This window comes from Chiloscyllium plagiosum, unplaced genomic scaffold (assembly GCF_037043375.1).
Source record: "Chiloscyllium plagiosum isolate Xiang-an unplaced genomic scaffold, Cpla_swu_hap1 HiC_scaffold_20, whole genome shotgun sequence".
Classification (NCBI taxonomy): Eukaryota; Metazoa; Chordata; class Chondrichthyes; order Orectolobiformes; family Hemiscylliidae; genus Chiloscyllium; species Chiloscyllium plagiosum.
In genome coordinates, this window is record NW_028270158.1 from 65772688 (window position 1) to 65794160 (window position 21473).

General features: G+C 42.9%; 1 protein-coding gene across 3 annotated transcripts in view; it reads right to left on the bottom strand.

The window, feature by feature from the left end:
• The window catches only part of LOC122560473 (protein tweety homolog 3-like), a 307798-nt gene that overhangs the window by 136943 nt on the left and 149382 nt on the right, over positions 1–21473 (bottom strand). The window lies entirely within an intron of this gene.

The following is a 21473-nucleotide window of genomic DNA, read 5'->3' on the forward strand; positions in this document are numbered from 1 at the left end:
CACCACCAGTAAGGGCTACACAGACAGAGAAGTGACCACCAGGAAGACAAGGAAGTGTGAATTGGTATTACAGGAGTACCGTAACAAGGACAGAACGCCCCTGGTGCTCACCTTCCACCCTACCAACCCCACCACAGAACACACCAGATGGCCTCCTTCTTTAGAGACCACAATTTCCCTTCCCACGTGGTTAAAGATGCCCTCCAACACATCTCATCCACATCCCACACCTCCGCCCTCAGACCCCACCCCTCCAACCGTAACAAGGACAGAACGCCCCTGGTGCTCACCTTCCACCCTACCAACCTTCGCATAAACCAAATCATCCGCCGACATTTCCGTCACCTCCAAAAAGACCCCACCACCAGGGATATATTTCCGTCCCCACCCGTTTCCGCCTTCCGCAAACACCGTTCCCTTCGTGACTACCTGGTCAGGTCCACGCCCCCCTACAACCCACCCTCCCATCCTGGCACTTTCCCCTGCCACCGCAGGAACTGTAAAACTTGCGCCCACATCTCCTCCCTCACCTCTACCCAAGGCCCTAAAGGAGCCTTCCACATCCAAAGTTTTACCTGCACATCCACTAATATCATTTATTGTATCCGTTGCTCCCGATGCGGTCTCCTCTACATTGGGGAGACTGGGCGCCTCCTAGCAGAGGGAACATCTCCGAGACACCCGCACCAATCAACCAAATCGCCCCGTGGCTCAACATTTCAACTCCCACTCCCACTCTGCCGAGGATATGGAGGTGCTGGGCCTCCTCCACCGCCGCTCCCTCACCACCAGACGCCTGGAGGAAGAACGCCTCATCTTCCGCCTCGGAACACTTCAACCCCAGGGCATCAATGTCGATTTCAACAGTTTCCTCATTTCCCCTTCCCCCACCTCATCCTAGTTTCTAACCTCCAGCAACTCGATCCCCTGGCTTGTCCGGACTTGTCCGACCTGCCCAGCTCCTTTTCCACCTATCCACTCCACCCTCTCCTCCCTGACCTATCACCTTCATCTCCTTCCCCACCCCACTGAGAAGTGGAACTGCTCCTCCTGGGAGCAGATATGGCGGAGGCGGAGGAATTGGGAATACGGGATGGCATTTTTGCAAGAGATAGGGTGGGAAGAGGTGTAATCCAGGTAGCTGTGGGAGTCGGTGGGTTTATAGAAAATGTCAGTGTCAAGTCGGTCGTCACTGATGGAGATGGAGAGGTCCAGGAAGGGGAGGGAGGTGTCAGAGATGGTCCAGGTAAATTTAAGGTCAGGGTGGAATGTGTTGGTGAAGTTGATGAATTGCTCAACCTCCTCGCGGGAGCACGAGGTGGCGCCAATGCAGTCATCAATGTAGCGGAGGAAGAGGTGGGGAGTGGTGCCGGTGTAATTATGGAAGATCAACTGCTCTACGTAGCCAACAAAGAGACAGGCATAGCTGGGGCCCATACGTGTGCCCATGGCTACCCCTTTGGTCTGGAGGAAGTGGGAGGATTCAAAGGAGAAATTGTTAAGGGTGAGGACCAGTTCGGCCAAACGAATGAGAGTGTCGGTGGAGGGGTACTGTTGGGAACGTCTGGAGAGGAAAAAACGGAGGGCTTGGAGGTCCTGGTCATGGCGGATGGAGGTGTAGAGGGATTGGATATCCATGGTGAAGATGAGGCGTTGGGGGCCGGGGAAACGGAAGTCTTGGAGGAGGTGGAGGGCATGGGTGGTGTCTCGAACGTATGTGGGGAGTTCCTGGACTAGGGGGGATAGGACAGTGTCGAGGTAGGTAGAGATGAGTTCAGTGGGGCAGGAGCATGCTGAGACAATGGGTCGGCCAGGGTGGTCAGGCTTGTGGATCTTGGGAAGGAGGTAGAACCGGGCAGTGCGGGGTTCCCGGACTATGAGGTTGGAAGCTGTGGGTGGGAGAACCCCTGAGGTGATGAGGTTCTGTATGGTCTGGGAGATGATGATTTGGTGATGGGGGGTGGGGTCATGGTCAAGGGGGCAGTAGGAAGAGGTGTCTCTGTCAAGTCACCTTTCAACCTTCTTTGCTCCAATGAAAAAAGCCCCAGCTCCCTCATCCTTCCTTCATAAAACATGCCTTTCAGCCCAGGCAGCATCCTGGTAAATCTCCTGTGCACCCTCTCTAAAGCTTCCACATCCTTCCTATAATGAGGCGACCAGAACTCAACACAGTATTCCAAGTGTGGTCTAACCAGGATTCTATAGAGCTGCAGCATAACTTCACAGCTCTTAAACTCAATTCACATGCTAATGAAAGCCAATACACCATACACCTTCTTAACAACCCTAACAATTTGAGTGGCAAATTTGAGGGACCTTTCGACATGGACCCCAATATCGCTCTGTTACTCCACACTACCAAGAATCCTGCCTTTAACCCTATATTCTGCATTCAAATTCAACTTTCCAAAATAAAACACTTCACACTTTTCAAGGTTGAACCCAATCTGCCACTTATCAGCACAGTTTTGCATCCTGTCAATGTCCCATTGCAACCTACAACAACCCGCCACATTGTCCACAACTCCACCAACCTTCATATTATCGATAAACTTACTAACCCACGCTTCCAATTCCTCATCCAAGTCATTTATAAATATCAAAGAGCAGAGGTCCCAGAACAGATCCTTGCAGAAAACCACTGGTTACCGAGCCCCAGGCCGAATAGTTTCTATCTACTACCACCCTCTGTCTTCTATGGACCAGCCAATTCTGTATCCAGACAGCCAAACTTCTCTATATCCCATGCCTCCTTACTTTCTGAATGGGCCTACCAAGGGGAGCCTTATCAAGCATCTTGCTAAAATCCACATTCACTGTTCTACCTTCATCATGTTTTGTCACATCCTTAAAGAAATCAATAAGATTCGTTAGGCATCACTTGCCCCTCACAAAGCCATGCTGACTACCTCTAATCAAATTCTACTTGTTCAAGTAATCATAAATCTTGACTCTCAGAATCCTCTCCAATAATTTGCACACCACCGATAAAAGATTAGGTTAGATTAGTTTACTTACAGTGTGGAAACAGGCCCTTCGGCCCAACAAGTCCACACCGACCCGCCGAAACTCAACCCACCCAGACCCATTCCCCTACATTTACCCCTTCACCTAACGCTATTGGCAATTTAGCATGGCCAATTCACCTAACCTGCACATTTTTGAATTGTGGGAGGAAACCGGAGCACCCGGAGGAAACCCACGCAGACACGGGGAGAATGTGCAAACTCCACACAGAGAGTTGCCTGAGGCGGGAATTGAACCCGGTCTCTGGCACTGTGAGGGAGCAGTGCTAACCACTGTGCCACCGTGCCGCCCACACTGTGCCACCATGCCGCCCACGGTCTGTAATTCCCAGGATTATCACTATTCTCTTTCTTGAACAAGGGAATAACATTTGCCACCGTCCAATCACCTGACACTACTCCAGTGGACAGTGAGCACTAAAACATCATTGCCGAAGGGGCAGCAATCTACTCCCTCACTTCCCATAAAGATCTTGGGTATATCCTGTCTGACCCAGGAGACTTATCTATTCCTCATGCTTTTCAAAATTTCAAGCACATATTCCTCCTTAACATCTACCTGTTTCAAAAACAGCCTGTTTCGTGTTGTCCTCACAAATGACAAGGTCCCTCTCACTAGTAAATACTGAAACAAAGTATTCATTAAGGACCTCCCCTACCTCCTCAAACTCCAGATACAAGTTCCCTCCACTATCCCTGATCGCCCTGATTGATCAGGGATAATGAGCATGGATTTGTTAAAGGGAGATCCTGTCTGACTAATTTAATTCTTTTTTTTTGAAAATGTGACTAAACATATTGAGAGCAGTCAGTGTACAAAACTGAGAGGTATAGACAGAGTAGATCATGAGAATCTCCTCCCCATAGCATACATGTCTAAGACTAGAGGGCACAAGTTTAAGCAGTTCAGAGATAAGATGAGATTTTGTCCACCCAGAGGGTAGTAGATATATGGAACATGCTGCCTGAAAGGAATGGTGGAGGCACATACTCTCTCAATAATTAACAAGCATCTAGATGAGGATTTAAAATGCCAGGGCACAGTAGGGTGTGGACCAAGTGCAGGTAAATGTGATTAATGTAGTTTGGTGTTTGTTGATCGGCATAGACATGGTAAACCTACAGCCTGTTTCTATGCTGTATGACTCAATGAAAGCTGTTATTTCATTCAAGACAGTTCAGAGAAGGTTAACTCGGATGACTAAAGACTAAACGGATTGGGACACTCCCCACTGGTGTTTATCAGAATGAGAGGTGATCAAATAACATTTAGAATTCTTAAGGAGCTCAACAGAGTAAATGCTGAGAGGATGTAGCCCCTCATGGGAGAGGCTAGGACCAGAGGGCATAGTCTCAGAATACAGGGATACCAGTTTAAGCCTGTGATGGCAAAGAATTTCTTCTCTCAAAGATTGAGTGTCTTTGGAACTCCTTGTCACAGAGAGGTGTGGGGGCAGAGTCCTCCTGTATATTTAAGACGGAAATAGATTCTTAATTATTAAGGGAATCAAGGATTATGAGGAAAAGGCAGCAAAAAGCACTGAAGTAATGTCATTTCAGCCATGGTCTTACTGAACGGCAGAGCAGACAACTCCTGTTCCTATTTCTATGGTCTTATGGTTTCAAACAAAAGCAGAGAGGAATGTGAAATTTACATAGGACCAAAGTAAAACCACTTATTGTGGTCTTATTTCAGAGAAGGTACGCTAGACTGATTCAGAGTATGGTGGAATTTCTTATGAACAGAGGTTCAGTAGGTTTGGCAAAACTCACAAGAGTTCAAAAGAATGGGAGGTAACCTTTTTGAAACAAGATGCAGCTTGACAGAGCAATTTTGAGGGGTTGTAGAAATCTCGCAGCAGAAAGCAGAATCTCTGATGAGGAGGAATTTCTTCTGAGGTATGAATCTGTGGATGTTTTTCAAAGATAGCAATAGAGGCAGCATCATTGAGTATGTTTTAAGGCCAAGATAGCCAGTGAGGCTAGGAATAGAATTGGCCATGTTAAATTCAAAACACCCTACACTGCCCCCTTTTTTATACTGACATGCCCTAGAATATCCATATTCCCTCCCAAGACTCATCATGTCGTTTTTCTTTGTGAATACCAATGCAAAGTACTGGTTAAGGACCTCCCCACTTCCTCAGGCTGCACATGTAAATTCCCTTCTTTGTCCCTAAATGCACCCTAGCCAGCCCCTTGCTCTTTATTCATGTCTAAAACATCTTGGGAGTTCTTGGAATCATAGAGTCCCTACAGTGCAGAAAGAGGCCGTTTGGCCCATCGAGGCTGCACCAACCCTCAGAATAGCATATCCAAAACACTATACTTGTAACTCCGCATTTATCATGGTTAATCCATCGAGCCTACACACCTCTGGAAACTAGAGGGCAATTAAGTATGGCCAATCCACCTAACCTGCACATCTTTGGGGAAACTGGATTTCCCGGCGCAAACCAATACAGGCAAAGGAGAATGTGCAGTCTCCAAGGCTAGAGTCAAATCTGGGTCCCTGGTGCTGTTAGGTAGCAATGCTAGCCACTCTGAGACACACACACACACAGTTAAATATATATTATATATATATATATATATATATATATATATATGTATATATATATATATACATACACAGTGTACATGTATACTGATGTATAATATCTAATAAATAGAAAATGATTTTTAATGTATTGATTAAATTAGAATCCCTATAGTGTGGAAACAGGTTATTTGGCCCAAGTCTACACCGGTTCTCCAAAGAGAAACCCACCTAGACCCATTCCCCTACCCTATATTTACTCCTGACTAATGCAGCTAGCACTATGGGCAATTTAGCATGGCCAATTCACCTAACCTGAACATCTTTGAATTGTGGGAGGAAACTGGAGCACTCAGGGAAAACCCACGCAGACACAGGGAGAATGTGCAAACTCCACACAGACAGTTGGCCAAGGCTGGAATCAAACCTGGGTCCCTGGCACTGTGAGGCAGCAGTGCTAACCACTGAGCCACTGTGCTGCCATATGATTTGGAGAAGAATTTAGATGGCCTGGTTAGTAAGTTTGTGGACAGCACAAACATTTGGGGAGCTGTGCATAGAGAGGATTGCCGGAAGATACAACAGGGATAGATAGGCTTGAGACTTGGGTGGAGAAATGGCAGATGGAAGTTTAATCTGGACAAATGCAAGGTGATGCACTTTGGAAGATCTCATGCTCCTAAGGGTTCTGCTATTTATTGCATCAACATACTGAAGGATTTAAGTGTACAGGTCCACAGTTCCCTGAAAGTGGCAACACAAGTGGATAAGATGGTAGAGAAGGGAGATGGCATGCTTGCCTTCATTAGACAGGGCACAGAGTTTAATAACTGGCAAGTCATGTTGCAGTTTTATAGAACTTTAGTTAAGCCATATTTGGAATATTGTAAACAGTTGTGGTCACCACATTCCCTGAAGGAATGAGAGGCTTTGGAGAGGGTACAGAAATGGTCTACAAGAATATTGCCTGATTTGAAAGGTATTAGCTATGAGGAGAAATTAAACAAATTTGGTTTGTTTCCACTCAAAGGATCAAGGGCAACCTGTTGGAAGTCTACAAAATTCAGGAGGGTTTGAAAGGGTTTAAATAAGTTTGGGAGAGGGGTGAGAACCAGAGCTACATATCTGGGAGGGGGGTAATTGTAGATGGGGCAGTGACAGGATGTAGTAAATCTATCAGGAAGGTTTCTCACATGGTGAAACGAAGGAATCGGTTAAAGTGTGTCTGCTTTAATGCAAGGAATGTCAGAAATAAGAATGATGAATTTAGAGCATGGATCAGTACTTGGGACTATGATATCATGGCCATAATGGAGACAGGGGCAGGAATGGTTGCTAAATGTTCCAAGGTTTAGAATGTTTAAAAAGAACAGGGAGGGTGGAAAAAGAGGAGGGAGTGTAGCATTGCTAATCAGAGAGTGCATCACAGCTACAGAAACGAAGGTTGTTGAGGAAGGTTTGTCTACTGAGTCAGTATGGGTGGAAGTTAGGAACAGCAAGGCAGCAGCCACTTCATTGGGGATTTTCTACAGACCCCCTAATAGCAGTAGAGAGATTGAAGAGCTCATAGGCCGGCAGACTTTGGAAAAATGTAGATGTAGCAGGGTTGTTGTTATGGGTGACTTAATCTTTCCCAATATCGACAGGAACCTCCTTAGTGCGGATGGTTTGGATGGAGCCGCTTTTGTCAGGTGTGTTCAGGAGGGTTTCCTTACTCAGTATGTAGACTGGCCGACGAGGGGAAGAGGTCATTTTGGATTTGATGCTCGGCAATGAGCCAGGACAGGTGTCAGATCTCGCAGTGGGAGAACACTTTGGTGACAGTGACCACAACGGCCTCACATTTACCATAGCCTTGGAGAGAGAAAGGAGCAGTTACCAAGGAAACATATTTAATTGGGGAAAAGGAAACTATGATGCTATCAGACAGGAGTTGGGAAGTATAGATTGGAAGCAATTGTTCCATAGGAAGGGCACAGCAGACATGTGGAGACTGTTTAAGGAGCAGTTGTTGCGAATGATGCACAAATTTGTTCCTCTGAGACAGGTAAGAAGGGGTAAGATTAAGGAGCCTTGGATGACGAGAACAGAGGAGCTTCTCATTAAAAGGAAGAAGGCAACTTATGTAAGGTGGAGGAAATAAGGATCTAGCACAACTTTAGAGGATTACAGGCTTGCTAGAAAGGAGCTCAGAAATAGACTGAGGAGAGCCAGGATGGAACATGAAAAAGGCTTGGCAGGAAGGATTAGGAAGAACCCAATGGCATTTTACTTATTCGTGAGGAATAAGAGAATGATCAGGGAGAAGGTAGGGCACTTGTGCGTGGAGTCTGAGCAGATAGGGGAAGCCCTAAATGAGTTTTTTGCTTCAATTTTCTCTAAGGAAAGGGACCTTGTTGTGAATGAGAACTTTGAGGAGCTGGATACAGGTTTGAACAGATCAAGATTGATGAAGTTGATGTGCTGGAAATTTTGGCAAACATTACAATTGATTAGTCCCCAGGGCCAGACCAGATTTATCCTAGATTGCTCCGGTAAGGAAGAAAGGAGTTGCTAAGCCGCTGGCGAAGATCTTTGCTTCTTCACTCTCCACGGGAGTCATACCAGAGAATGTTGTTTCTCTTTTCAAGAAAGGTAATAGGGAAATCCCTGGCAATTACAGACCAGTCAGTCTTATATCTGTGGTCAGCAAGGTTTTGGAAAGAATTCTGAGGGATAGGAATTATGACTATTTGGCAAAAGCACAGTGTGATTAAAGGCAGTCAGCATGGCTTTGAGAGGGGCAGGTCATGCTAAACTAATCTTACTGAGTTCTTTGAGGAGGTGACAAGACAGGTCGACAAAGGTCGAGCAGTGGATGTGGTGTATATGGACTTCAGCAAGGCATTTGATAGGGTTCCTCATGGTAGGCTTATTCATAAAATCAGGAGGTATAGGATACAGGGAGATTTGGCTGTGTGAATTCAGAATTGGTTGGCTGACAGAAGGCAGAGAGTGGTTGTAGATGGAAAGTATTCTGCTTGGAGGTCAGTGTTGATTGGTGTCCCGCAGGGCTCTGTTCTTGGGCCTATGCTCTTTGCAGTTTTTATAAATGACTTGGATGAGGAGGTTATGGGATGGGTTAAAAAATTTGCAGATGACACAAAGGTTGGAGTTGCCATTGATAGTATCGAGGGCTATTGCAGGCTGCAGTGCGACATAGACTGGATGCAAAAGCTGATAAAGTTCAACTTGGAAAAATGTGAAGTGATGCATTTTGGAAGGTCGAACTTGAATGCTGAATATGTTAAAGACAGATTCTTGGCATTGTCGAGAAACAAAGGGATCTTGGTGTTCAAGTACACAGATCCCTCAAAGTTGCCACCCAAGTGGATAGGGTTATTAAGAAAGCATATGGTGTTTTGGCTTTCATTAACAGGGGGATCAAGTTAAGAGCTGCAAGGTTTTGCTACAGCTCTACAAGTCCCTGGTGAGACCACACTTGGAATATTGTGTCCAGTTCTGGTCGCCCTATTATAGGAAAGATGCAGAGGCTTTGGAGAGGGTGCAAAGAAGGTTTACCAGGATGCTGCCTCGACTGGAGGCCTTGTCTTATGAAAAGAGGTTGACTAGGCTCGGACTTTTCTCTCTGGAGAGAAGGAGGACGAGAGGTGACCTGATTGAGGTATACAAGGTAATGAGAGGCATGGATAGAGTCAATAGCCAGAGACTCTTCTCCAGGGCAGGACTGACTGGCACAAGGGGTCATAATTTTAACATATTAGGTGGAAGGTATAGAGGAGACGTCAGAGCTAGGTTCTTTACACAGCGGTGGTGGTGGAAGTAGAGTCACTGGGGACATTTAAGCGACTACTGGATATGCACGTGGACAGCAGTGAATTGAGGGGCTCATATGTTACTTTACATTAGGATTAATCCTCGGCACAACATCGTGGCCGAAGGTCCTGTTCTGTGCTGTACTTTTCTATGTTCTATGTTCTAAAATTATGAGGGGCATGGATAGAATGGATAGTCGGAGTCTTTTTCCCAGAGTAGGAATGTCAAATACTAAGGGGCATAGGTTTAAGGTTAAAGGGGCTAAGTTTAAAAGAGATGTGAGGGGCAAGTTTTGATTTACACAGAGGATAGTAAGTGCCTGAAATATGCTGCCAGTGGAGGTGGTGGAGGCAGATACAATCGCAATATTTTAGAGGCAGATTAATGAATAGGCAGGGAATAGAGGGATACAGACCGCATCGAGGCAAAAGGATTTCAGTTTCAAAATTTATCATGTGTTGGCACAGACTTGGTGGGCCAAAGAACCTGTTCCTGTGCTGTACTGTTTTATGTTTCATCCTTGTTCTTCCAAGCTGTGTGAACAGAGCAGCATGTTTTATGGCAGCAGGGTAGGAAAGATCAGATTAAATTAGATTAGATTCCCTACAGTATGGAAACAGGCCCTTCGGCCCAACAAGTCCACACTGACCATCCAAAGAGTAACCCACCCAGACCCATTCCCCTTTCCTATATTTACCCCTGACTAATGCACCTAACACTCAGGGCAATTTAGCATGGCCAATTCACTGACCTGCACATTTTTGGACTGTGGGAGGAAACCCACACAGACATGAGGAGAATGTGCAAACTCCACATAGACAAGCACCCAAGGCTGGAATCGAATCCGGATCCCTGGTGCTGTAAGGCAGCCATGCTAACCACTGAGCCACTGTGCCACCCCTACATAGTAGCTATCTTTTCTTACCAGATAAAAACACAAAAAAAAAGTAGGACATGTCATCAAACAGAAGAAGCACCATGAGAAAGCCATCTTCAAATTGTCACATGAAGACTACTTGCAACAGAAAGAGAAAGGAGTCAACAAACCAGATGTGCATAATCAACTAATTGTGAAAGGAGTCAAAAAGTGTGGCGATGGAAAAGCACGGCTGGTGGAAAAGCATCAGAGGAGCAAGAGAGTCAATATTTCGGGCATAAGCCCTTCATCAGGAATATGGCCACACAATTTGACTGTGATCTCCAGCATCTGCAATCCTCACTTTCTCCTAATTGTGAAAGGATCAACTTGCAATTTCATTAAAGAGAAACATGGGACTCTTTTCCCTACTTCATTCCATCTACAAACAACTTGGGAGAACAACCTCTGGCAGATCAACTCTATTTGAAATGCGAAAGAAATGAAAAACAATTAATAAAACTGTTGGAACACCTGGTATTTCAAATGAAATGGTCAAGTACAATCAAAAAAAGTGGTAAGATAAAAGCCCTGCTTTAGAATGGTCACAAATATTAATTTTTTAAAAATCAAAACCAGGAAACAGAATTAGGGTCAATGATAGTAATAAAACTGGAATCAGGACTGAGTGGTAGATGTTCAAATCACAATGACTAATGTGAATGCTTTAATTTCAGGGAGACATTGTTTCAATTTGTGCAAGGCTAAAAGCTTTGAATTCCTGGTTATAAGATTCTAACAAGAGACATGGCGTGGGGAACAGATTTAAATGTTAGTCTAGAGAAGTGGGAGTCTGGAATGCACTGCCGACAAGGGTTGTTGAGGTGGATAACCTCAGAACATTTAAAAAGTGCTTATTTGAACACAAAGTTTTCACAACATCCAATGCTGTGGGCCTTCTGTGGGAAAGTGGGATTCATAACAGCAGTCTTGTATTTTGGCATTATGGACTCTATGGGCTTCTGTACTGTATGATGCTGTGATTCTATTCTGTTTCTATCAAAGCATGTGAATATATGCCTTAAAGACATGCCCTGAGAGAGAATCCAAACACATAGGATAAATAGGAAGGACAAGGTAATTGCACTAATTCTCTGAGCACAATTCATCATGTCTTCAAATAGGGGAGGAGAGACAAAAGTAGAGAATTACAGTCACTTCAAGGAGGTATTGCTTAATATTTTGAGAAAATTTGTAGATTCAGGCTCTTTTACAAAGGAGTGCATTTTAGGATTGATGTGGAGTTGCCAGTGTTGGACTGGAGTGGACAAGGTCAGAAGGCACATGACACCAGGTTATAGTCCAACAGGTTTACTTGAAACACCAGCTTTCGGAACATTGCTCCTTCGTCAGGTGAAGTGAAGAGAAGCAGACAGGCACAGAATTTATCAGCAGAGAGATCAAAAGGTTCTACAAATAGTGTGAGTGGAGAGTCCACAGGCCGAATAATAAGACTCTGCAAGTGATCAAAACTGTCAGACTGTGAGAGTAAACTGTCATCAGCTGAATAGCAAGTGAAGGGATGACCTATGATCCGAATAATTGAGGCAGAGAAATAATTACAAAAAATTAAAGATACGATGGTGCTGAAGACAAAACAAATGGCGAGAATAACATGTAATAACATATCAAGGGTCTCAACAAAGTAACAAGTAATCTAAAACTGTACAAACTAATTTGATAGAGAGATCATAACAAATTATCAAGGCGATGATGTCAAAACAGGACAGTAAGGAAGCTTTTACAAATACAGAACAGTATGGGGGGGGGGGGGGGGGGGGGGGGCGGGGAGAACAACACAGAAACTGATCACCAAGTTCTGTACCCATGTGACTGTGATCTTGGGTTCATGTCGTGCTACATCTAAGCCCATCATATTTGTTTTGTATCTGTAAAATCTTTCTTTCTCTCTGGCATGATGAATATCAGATCCTGAGAATTTATCAGCTTTCAGCCTATTAATTTTACTCCAGTGCAATTTTCTCAATCATAGCCTTCAACTCCTCATTCACCCTGGCCACTTGGAATTCCAATCCTGGAAGCTTACTTGCACCTTCCTCAGCAAAAGCAGACATAAAGTAATCAATTAGCTCTCTGCCAATTCTCTAATTCCTATTATATACTTTTTTGACTCTGCTTTGTTCAGTCTAACAAATCCTTTTTTTATGTACCTATAGAACCTTTATAATCCACTTTCTTTTTCAAGATTGCATTCATATTCAAGTCTCTCTTTCCTTACCAATTTTTGGTCGTCCTTTGCTGTCTTCTCAAAATTCTCCCAATCCTCAGATTTATTACTATTTCTGGCAACTTTATGTGCTCTTTATTTTAAACTTATACAATCTTGAACTTTTCTCATCACAGTGCACTGACACTTTTAAGTATTTGCACCTTGAAAGCACGCAAACTTTCTGTGAGTCAAGCAATCGTTCTTTAAAGACCATCCATTGCCTCTGTACAGACATGCCTTTTAGTGTATTTTCTCATCCACCACTTGCCAATCTGCACCTCGTAGTTTCATAAAAGTTCCCTTATACAAATTTAACACACTAACTTCAGACAGGCTCAGTGGTTAGCACCGCTGTCTCTCAGTGCGAGGGTCTCTGGTTCGGTTCCAGCCTCAGGCGATTGTCTACATGGAGTTTGCACATTCTCCCAGTGTCTGCCTGGGTTTCCTCCAGGTGCTCCTGTTTCCTCCCACAATCCAAAGAAGTACACGTTAGGTGAACTGGCCATGCTAAATTCTCATAGTGTAGGTTAGGTGCATTAGTTAGGGATAAACATAGAGTAATAGGGTCAGGGAATGGGTCTGGGTGGGTTACTCTTCAGAGGGTCAGTGTGGAATGATTGGGCCGAATGGCCGGTTTCCACATTGTAGGGATTCTAAAAACTTCTTCTAAACACTCCACTCACACCATTTGTATAGTCTTTTGATCTCTCTGCCTATAAATTCTGTGCCTATATGCTTCTCTTCACCTGACAAAAGAGCAGCGCTCCAAAAGCTTGCAGTTTCAAATAGACATGTTGGACAATAACCTGATGTTGTAAGACATTTGACCTTATTTCAAGATTGTAAAACCCAATCTATCTACAAACAGTTAAAATTATTCAATGGTATTGGTAGACTGCTCTTGTATACAGCCCATAAATTCTCTTTCATGGTTAGTGGTCTGTAATGCAAATCAAGTTGTATCTCCACTTCCTCTCTATCCATATGCATTATATCTCAATAAATAGAACCACAGTTTATTCCAAATTATTTAACTTTCCTGTGTTTATACTGGGCAGCTGCTGCCAACTCATTTCCTAATGCTAATTTAACATTACTTAAAAATATCTTTCCAGTTTACTTGCAGAGATTTCAATCAATTTTAATCTTTTGTTGACATTTGATGTGAAGCCTGATTTTAAAAAAATTCTTGCTACTTCCACACTTTTATTTGAGCTTAATTTCAGTTAACCATACCCCATAAAACCTTCTCTCCACTGATTAATAGCTCCGCACATTTATACAATCCATTCAAATCCAATTAACTCTTCAGTAATATATCAACCAGGGACCCTCTTGTGGTTCAGTGGTAGTGCCCCTATCCCTGACAGACCCAAGTTCAAGTCCCACCTGCTCAAGAGATGTGTAATAACATCTCTGAACAGGTTGGTTAGAAAAATAGTATATCTATCACCTGTTCCCTCACTCAATCATTCCTTCAACGAGATTAGATGATAGCTTTCGGGATGCAATAATGGGGAGGGCACCTTTTAACAACATATCCAGGACTGCTTGCTAAATCACCGTGCTTTTGATTTTCTCATCAGCGCCAACATAATGTTAATTACAAGACAAGTAGTCCCATTCTACCTGTTGGCAGAAGGAGCCAACTGGATTGAGGAAATATCCTGTTTCACTTAACGTGGAACAAAGAAAGACCAAGGCTGTTCCTCCTCACTCCAATGTGTGCACACATACTAGCCTCCAACCCCAAGTGCCTCCAAAGCCAACTATTATTTTAAAATAATTTCTCCTCATTTTTATTATCCCACAAGAAAAAAATCTTTAAATACCTTATGGATGTGTTTTAGGTCAATGTTACTGCTAGGTTGAGCACTGCACATGAATACACAAATTAGGATCAAAAAATTCCCAGGGTACGCATGTCTATCAATCACTGACCATCACCCTGGTAAACACTGTTACACTTTATTTTTTAAAAAATAAGGGTCTAAATGAGCTCATGTCTTTAGTAATTTCTCTTCTGGAATGTAGCATCAAAACCAATGAAATATGTACATAAATAATTATTGGTTTATTTTAAAAAATTTTAAAGATATTTTTATTTATTAATATACTACCTCAACAAATTTGCTGCCTTAAGTAGGAAGTTCACAAATTAAATTAAATGTACTTCTTGTTCTCCAAAATGGCAGACATTATCAAATAGTGGAACAGACAAGATGGGCTAAATGGCCTAATTTACTCCTATAATTTATGGTTGACTGCATACTAAATTTAATCAACAAGTTCTCTGACCCCAAATATGTTCACTCATTTGTTTAAACTTTTTAAACAGCTTGCAGTAATAAATAGCTTGCTGTGTTGTATTAAACTGCAACTTGTGCCATGTGTTTCAAATTCAATTACAGAAAAACACATTTTTCTTAAAAACACGTAGAAGGATCATCACTTCAAAACTCTCTTCCTGTTCTTTATTGCAACTGCATTGTGGGTACATCAGCATAGGTGGATGATGGTCATTTTTTAAGGGCAGTATCCATTTTCTGGCATGGGAACACACTCTGAATTTAAACACCGTACTCATGTCTCCCTTTTTTGCATACAGAGAGAAGGTGGGCTTTGTCTTGTCTCATAACTTCACCCTCTCAAACTCCATCATAATTTTGGTAATTCTGCACTGTACCAAAAATTGAATGCATCTCTTTAATTTTTTTTTAAATTAACTGTCTACAAGCTTCCAAGTAGAAACTTAAATGCTTGGCAATGATGGGAGGGAATCAAATTTAAAAAGATAATAACACATTATGAATAATTCCAAAAAGGAACAGTTTCCAACCAGAAAAATAGTTAGCAGTATTGGCTTGGCTGAGCTAGTTATAATTCATCGCAACATTTTTACTTCCACTGTAAATTCTTACATGCTTACAATGCCTTAGGCTAAAACCTACAAGGTAGCCAGCCAGTAAAGTTCAATGCTTTTCTCTGAACTCAATACCAAAAATGTAATGCATGAACTTACTCAGCTTCAACAGGCACAAACAAAAACAAAGCATAGATTTCAAAAGCACCTATCGGGATCACTTTAGAAAGTCATTTTGCACAGTACTTTTAGTTGCTGGACAAGTGTGCAAGTTGCTGAATTGATGTCTTTTCTACCAAAGAAATTCCTGATTGAAGCTATTCATCTCACGAGACATTAGTGAGATCCTGGTAAATTATTTGAACACTGTGCTAGCACTGTCAAAAAAAAGGGGCTGTTTCAAAGTGAATGGCTGGATGCACTACCGATTCACTACTGGCCCATTTCTGAGCATATGCAAATATTGAAAAATCACTAACAGAGTTGACAAAAGTCAGCATTTTCACATGGTGGAAATCATGCAGAACCTGCAGTTCCTCAAGTAATATTAGCATTTGCAGAACAGGTGGATGAATGCTTGCATGATCATTTCAAAGTCCTTTACAATATTTTGTTTAGAAATTGATGTTCTTATTTTTGCATGGAGGGGTAAAAGGTTACAGACAGAAGCCATAATAGGATAGTAGCCAGAACAATCATTCCTATGCCTGCAGAATATATACAAAGGCTGTCATTGCTGCAAGAAACAAGTCTCTTGTCAAATGAAAGAAATTATAATGAATACAAAAGATTTGGCAGCAGGATTTGCTTGCCCAGTTTGATACAAAGCTGTTGCCAGTGAACAGCACTGCCACTGACAGTCGTTATGGAGAAAACCATTTCTGAATGCCTTGTTCTCCCAGCTGGGCAAGGATCCATGTGAATAATGGCTGAATTTAAAAAGAAAATATTGGAAGGGGAGTAGAGAGAAAGAACATGTCTAAAGGAAAACAAAAGTGAACTGGAAAAAATCTGAAATGGAAGTGCTTCAGTTATAGATGTCTGTCTAAAACTGTCAGGAATAGTAATCCTGAAACTTTCAAAAAGAAGTACAGACTCAGCAGTCTTCAAGTAGCTATACATCGCTGTAAAATAATTCACTTCAGTTTCTTTTTGTCCTTTATCTCTGTCACTTACAAAATTCTCTCCAGAGGACATTGATTCTTGCAGGGTGCAGCTTCACCGATAGTAGAACCCTCTTGAACAAACATTTAACCATAAACTCACACTGGCCTCAATCTCTCAATATTCCTCTTTTCTTCCCAACTTTTATCCTACCCAATCTTCACATCCCCATGGCCTCTTATTCCACTCTACGCCTCCTTCTAGTCACGCTCCAGTGGTCCCCAACATTACAGATACCAGTCTTAAGCCAATTCAATTCACTTCACCTGATATAAAGAAACTATTGGAGAAACTGGATACTGCAAAGGCTACATGCCCTGACAACATTTCAGCAATACTACTGAAGGCTTGTGTTCCCCTTGTCAAACTGTTGCAGTGCAGTTACAAACAAAAACAGAGATTGCTGGTAAAGCTCACCAACTCTGGCAGCACGTGTGGAGAAACAGCAGAGTTAATATTTTGGTTCGAAGATCCCTTCCTCAGAACAGTGCAAATACATCTCCAGTACAGTTACAAAACTGGTATCTACTCGACAATATGGAAATTTGCCTAGTGATGTCTTGTACATAAAAAGCAGGAAAAATCCAATCCAGCCAATTTCCATCCCCCTCCTCAGTCTCCTCTCAATTGTGATGGAAGGGGTCATCAATAGCGCTATCAAGAAATACCTGCTCAGGCAATGACCTGATCAGTGTTCCGCCAGGAACACTCAGCTCCTGTGACATCAAAGAGCCTTAGTAAAATTGCAATCAATGGGTGTCAGGGAGCATACTCCCTGTGATTAGAGCCATACCTGATGCTTAGGATGGTCCTGGTTATTGGAGGTCAGTCATCTCAACTCCAGGACATCTCTGCAAAGTAATTCTCAGGGTAGTGCCCCAGGCCCAACCATTTTCAGCTGCTTGATCAATGAGCTTCCCTCCATCATAAGTGAGAAGTGGGATGTTCGCTGATGATTGCACAATGCTCAGCACCATTTGCGACTCAAATACTGAAGCAGTCCAGGTTCAAATGCAGCAAGATCTGGACAATATCCAGGCTTGTACTGTTAAGTGGCAAGTAACATTCATGCCACAAAAATGCCAGGCTGTGACCATTACCAATAAAAGACAATCTAACCACTATCTCTTGAAATTCAACTCATCACCAAATCCCCCTCTACCAACATCTTGGGGGTTATCATTGACCTGAAATTCAATTGGACACACCACATAAACACAGTTAAAAATCACACAACACTAGGTTATAGTCAAACAGGTTTAATTGGATGCACACTAGCTTTCGGAGCACTTTGATGGAAGGTATTTGTCAACATATAATTTCAGTTACATCACACTGTTAATCTTTGCCATAAATTCTGTGCCTTACAATTGTGTCCTCCACAACCACCTGATGAAGGAGCGGCGCTCCGAAAGATAGTGTGCTTCCAATTAAACCTGTTGGACTACATCCTGGTGTGGTATGATTTTTAACTTTGTCAATTTTAACAGTCCAACACTGGCATCTCCAAATCATAAACACAGTGGCTACAAAAGCAGGTCAGAGGTTAGGAATACTGCAGTGAGTAACTCACCACCTGACTCCCCAAAGCCTGTCCAGCATCTACAAGGCACAAGTCAGGTGTATGATAGAATAGTCTCTGTTTGCCTGGAAGAATGCAGCTCCTACAATATTCAAGAAATTTGACATCATCCAGGAGAAAGCAGTAAGCTTGACTGGAGCAACATCCACTCTGTCCACCATCAATGTTGAGCAGCAGCAGTGTGTACTGATTCACCAAAGATCCTCAGACAGCACCTTTCAAATCCATGACCATTTCCAACTAGAAGGACAAGTGCAGCAGAAACATGGGAACATCAACACGTTAAAGTTTCCCTCCAAGCCACTTGGAAATATATCGCTGTTCTTTCATCGTCACTGGGTCAGAACTGTGGTATTCTTTCCCTAATGACATTGTGGAGCAACCCACAGCAGGTGGACTGCAGCAGTTCAAGACGGCAACTTAACACCACCTTCTCAGGGGCAACTAGGGATGGACAATAAATGTTAGCCAGCCAGTGATGTCCATTTGCTTGGTACAGTTGTTCCGAAGGAAAAACCCAGGGGCAGGCTGACTTGGTGAAGCTACCTGTCAGTCAAGGGCTGGAATTGTATTCACAAGTCAGTGCTGGAATAATTTACTGGAGTCCAATGTTGTCCAGACCCATAAAAGGTGATTAACTAGAATATTTTGTTATGAAGTCAAAAGCATGTATATTCACTTTAAAATAGAGAGTGTTTTCTGAATATTGAAGTAAACTTAAAGTGCAGGCTCAGCTGCCTGAATGGAAAGGCTGGGAGACAGGCTATTCCAAAATAGATATATGTAACAATTGGCTGTTAAACATTTAGCCGAGTTTTGGGTGCTTATTTGACAATAATTCGAATTTAACAAATTAGTGTAAATTATGCCCGGATACTAAAACCCAATTGAGTTGAATGTATTGTTTTGGCAACATCGAAACAAAGACAGGGAAAGAACTTGGGGGTATAAAAAAAAACAAACATTTGAAAATTGGTCAGAGCAACTGTCACTGATCAGCCAAGCAACTGCTATGGAGCCGGACAGCTAACGGTCCAGCTAACATCTTTCATTCTCCCCGCGTCTGCGTGGGTTTCCTCCGAACTGAACACAATCCTATTAACATGCTGTTCCAATAACACACACATTAAACATTACATTAACTTAATCTCAAGTCCACGCAGTCTCTGTCTTCTCTGCTATCTTCAATCTTCGGTCCCCTGATCTTCCTGAGTCGTCATCTTTCTTTTTAATGTGAGTATGTTCAGTTTGTTAATAGTTTTGTTTAGTGTTTTGTTAGGAAAATAAATTGTTGTTTTTCTTTAAATAGTGAAAATATCACTCACATGTTAACAGATTATGAGGCAAGGCAAGTTTTTCTGGATGTTTGGTTTTAATTAACAGAGGGATCCGACCTCTGCATCCTAACAATTTGAAGGAGTCCATGATAGAATGGCTCGAGTTGAGCTGTCAAGGCTAGATCAGCAAATTTGAACAATTGTAATCCATTGCAAACTCCACACAGACAGTTGCCTGAGGCTGGAATCCAACACGAGTCCCTGGCACTGTGAGGCAATAGTGCTGACCACCGAGCTACCATGCGACCGAGGCTGGAGGAGATTCTGAGGGACAGGTTTACATGCATTTGGAAAGGCAAGGATTGAGTAGAGATAGTCTACATGGCTTTGTGCATGGAATATCAGTTTTTTTTAAAATTCAGTTTTTTTGAAGAAGCAACCAAGAAACTTGAAGAAAGCAGAACGGTTGACGTTGTCTACAAGGACTTCAGCGCGGCATTTGACAAGGTTCCGCATGGTAGACTGGTTCGCAAGGTTATATCTCATGGAATCCAGGGAGAGCTGGCCGACTGGAAGTAAAGTCAATAGATGTGAAGCTGGAAAAGCACCGCAGGTCAGACAGCATCAGAGGAGCAGGAAAGTCAATGTTTCAGGCAGAAACCCTGGCAAAGCTCCTGCTCTGCTTTTCCAGCTCCACATGCATCAACTCTGCCTTCCAGCAACTGCAGTCCTTATTGTCTCCAAGCAACTAGAAACTATGTCTTGAAGATCGGAGACAGAGGATGATGACACAGGGTTGTTTTTCAGACGAGAGGCCTTTGGTCACAAGGGTCGGTGCTGGGTCCACTGCTTTTCATCATTTATGTAAATGATTTTAGTGTGAATATAGGAGGAATGGTTAGTAAGTGATCAGATAGGCTAATGGGCCAAGGAGTGGCAGATGGGGTTTAATTTAGATAAAGGTGAAGTGTTGCAAATTGGTTAGACAAACGAGGACAAGACTTATATAGTTAGTGGTAGGGTCCTGGGTAGTGTTGCCAAACAAAGAGGGGTGCAGATACACAGAACCTTGAAAGTGAAGTCACAGGTAGACAGGGTGGTAAAGGCGGTATTTAGCATGCTTGCTTTCATTGGTCACTGCACTGAATATAGCACTTGGGACGTCATGTCGTGGCTATAGACGACATTGGTTAGACCACTCTTGGAATACTGCATTCAATTCTGGTCTCCCTGCAACAGGAAAGATGTAAGTAAAACTTGAGGGTGTAGAAAAGATGTAAAAGGATGTTGCTGGGGTTTGAGCTATAGGGAGAAGCTGAATAGGCTGGGGTTTTTTTCCCTGCAGCATAGGAGGCTGAAGGGTGACCTTATAGAGGTTAATAAAATCATGAGAGGCATGAATAGGATGGATAGCCAATGTCCTTTCCCAGGGTAGGGGAATCCAAAACTAGGGGACATAGGTTTAAAGTGAGATTGGAAAGATTTAAAAGGGACTCAAGGGGCAGGTTTTTCATGCAGAGGGTGATGTGTGCATGGAATGAGCTGCCAGAAGAGGTGGTGGAGGTGGGTACAGTCACAACATTTAAAGGCATTTGCATGGTCACCTGAATAAGAAGGTTTTGGAGGGATATGGGCCAAATGCTGGCAAATAGGATGAGATCAGTTTAGGATATCTGGTTAGACAAGTTGGACTTAAGGGTTGTTTCTGTACTGTACAACTCTATGCTTAAGGGGAATAGCTACTTTCTGTGCATGCTGTCCATTCCCTCAAACTTATGCACCTTAATCAGGTCACCCTCAACCTTCTCTGCTTTAAATGAAACAACTCAAGCTTATCCAAAAACTCACTTTATAGCAAAAGCACTCCGGCCTAGGCAATATTCTGTCAAATCTCCTCTGCACCCTTCCAAGTGCAATCATATTCTTGCTGCAGTCAGGTGACCAGATCTGCACACACTATTTCACCTGTGGCTGAGCCAAAGTTCTGCACAGCTCCAACTGGCTGAATTCCATAAGCCACTTTCATGCCAACCTGACTAGTACCACAAGAGCAAGGGGAA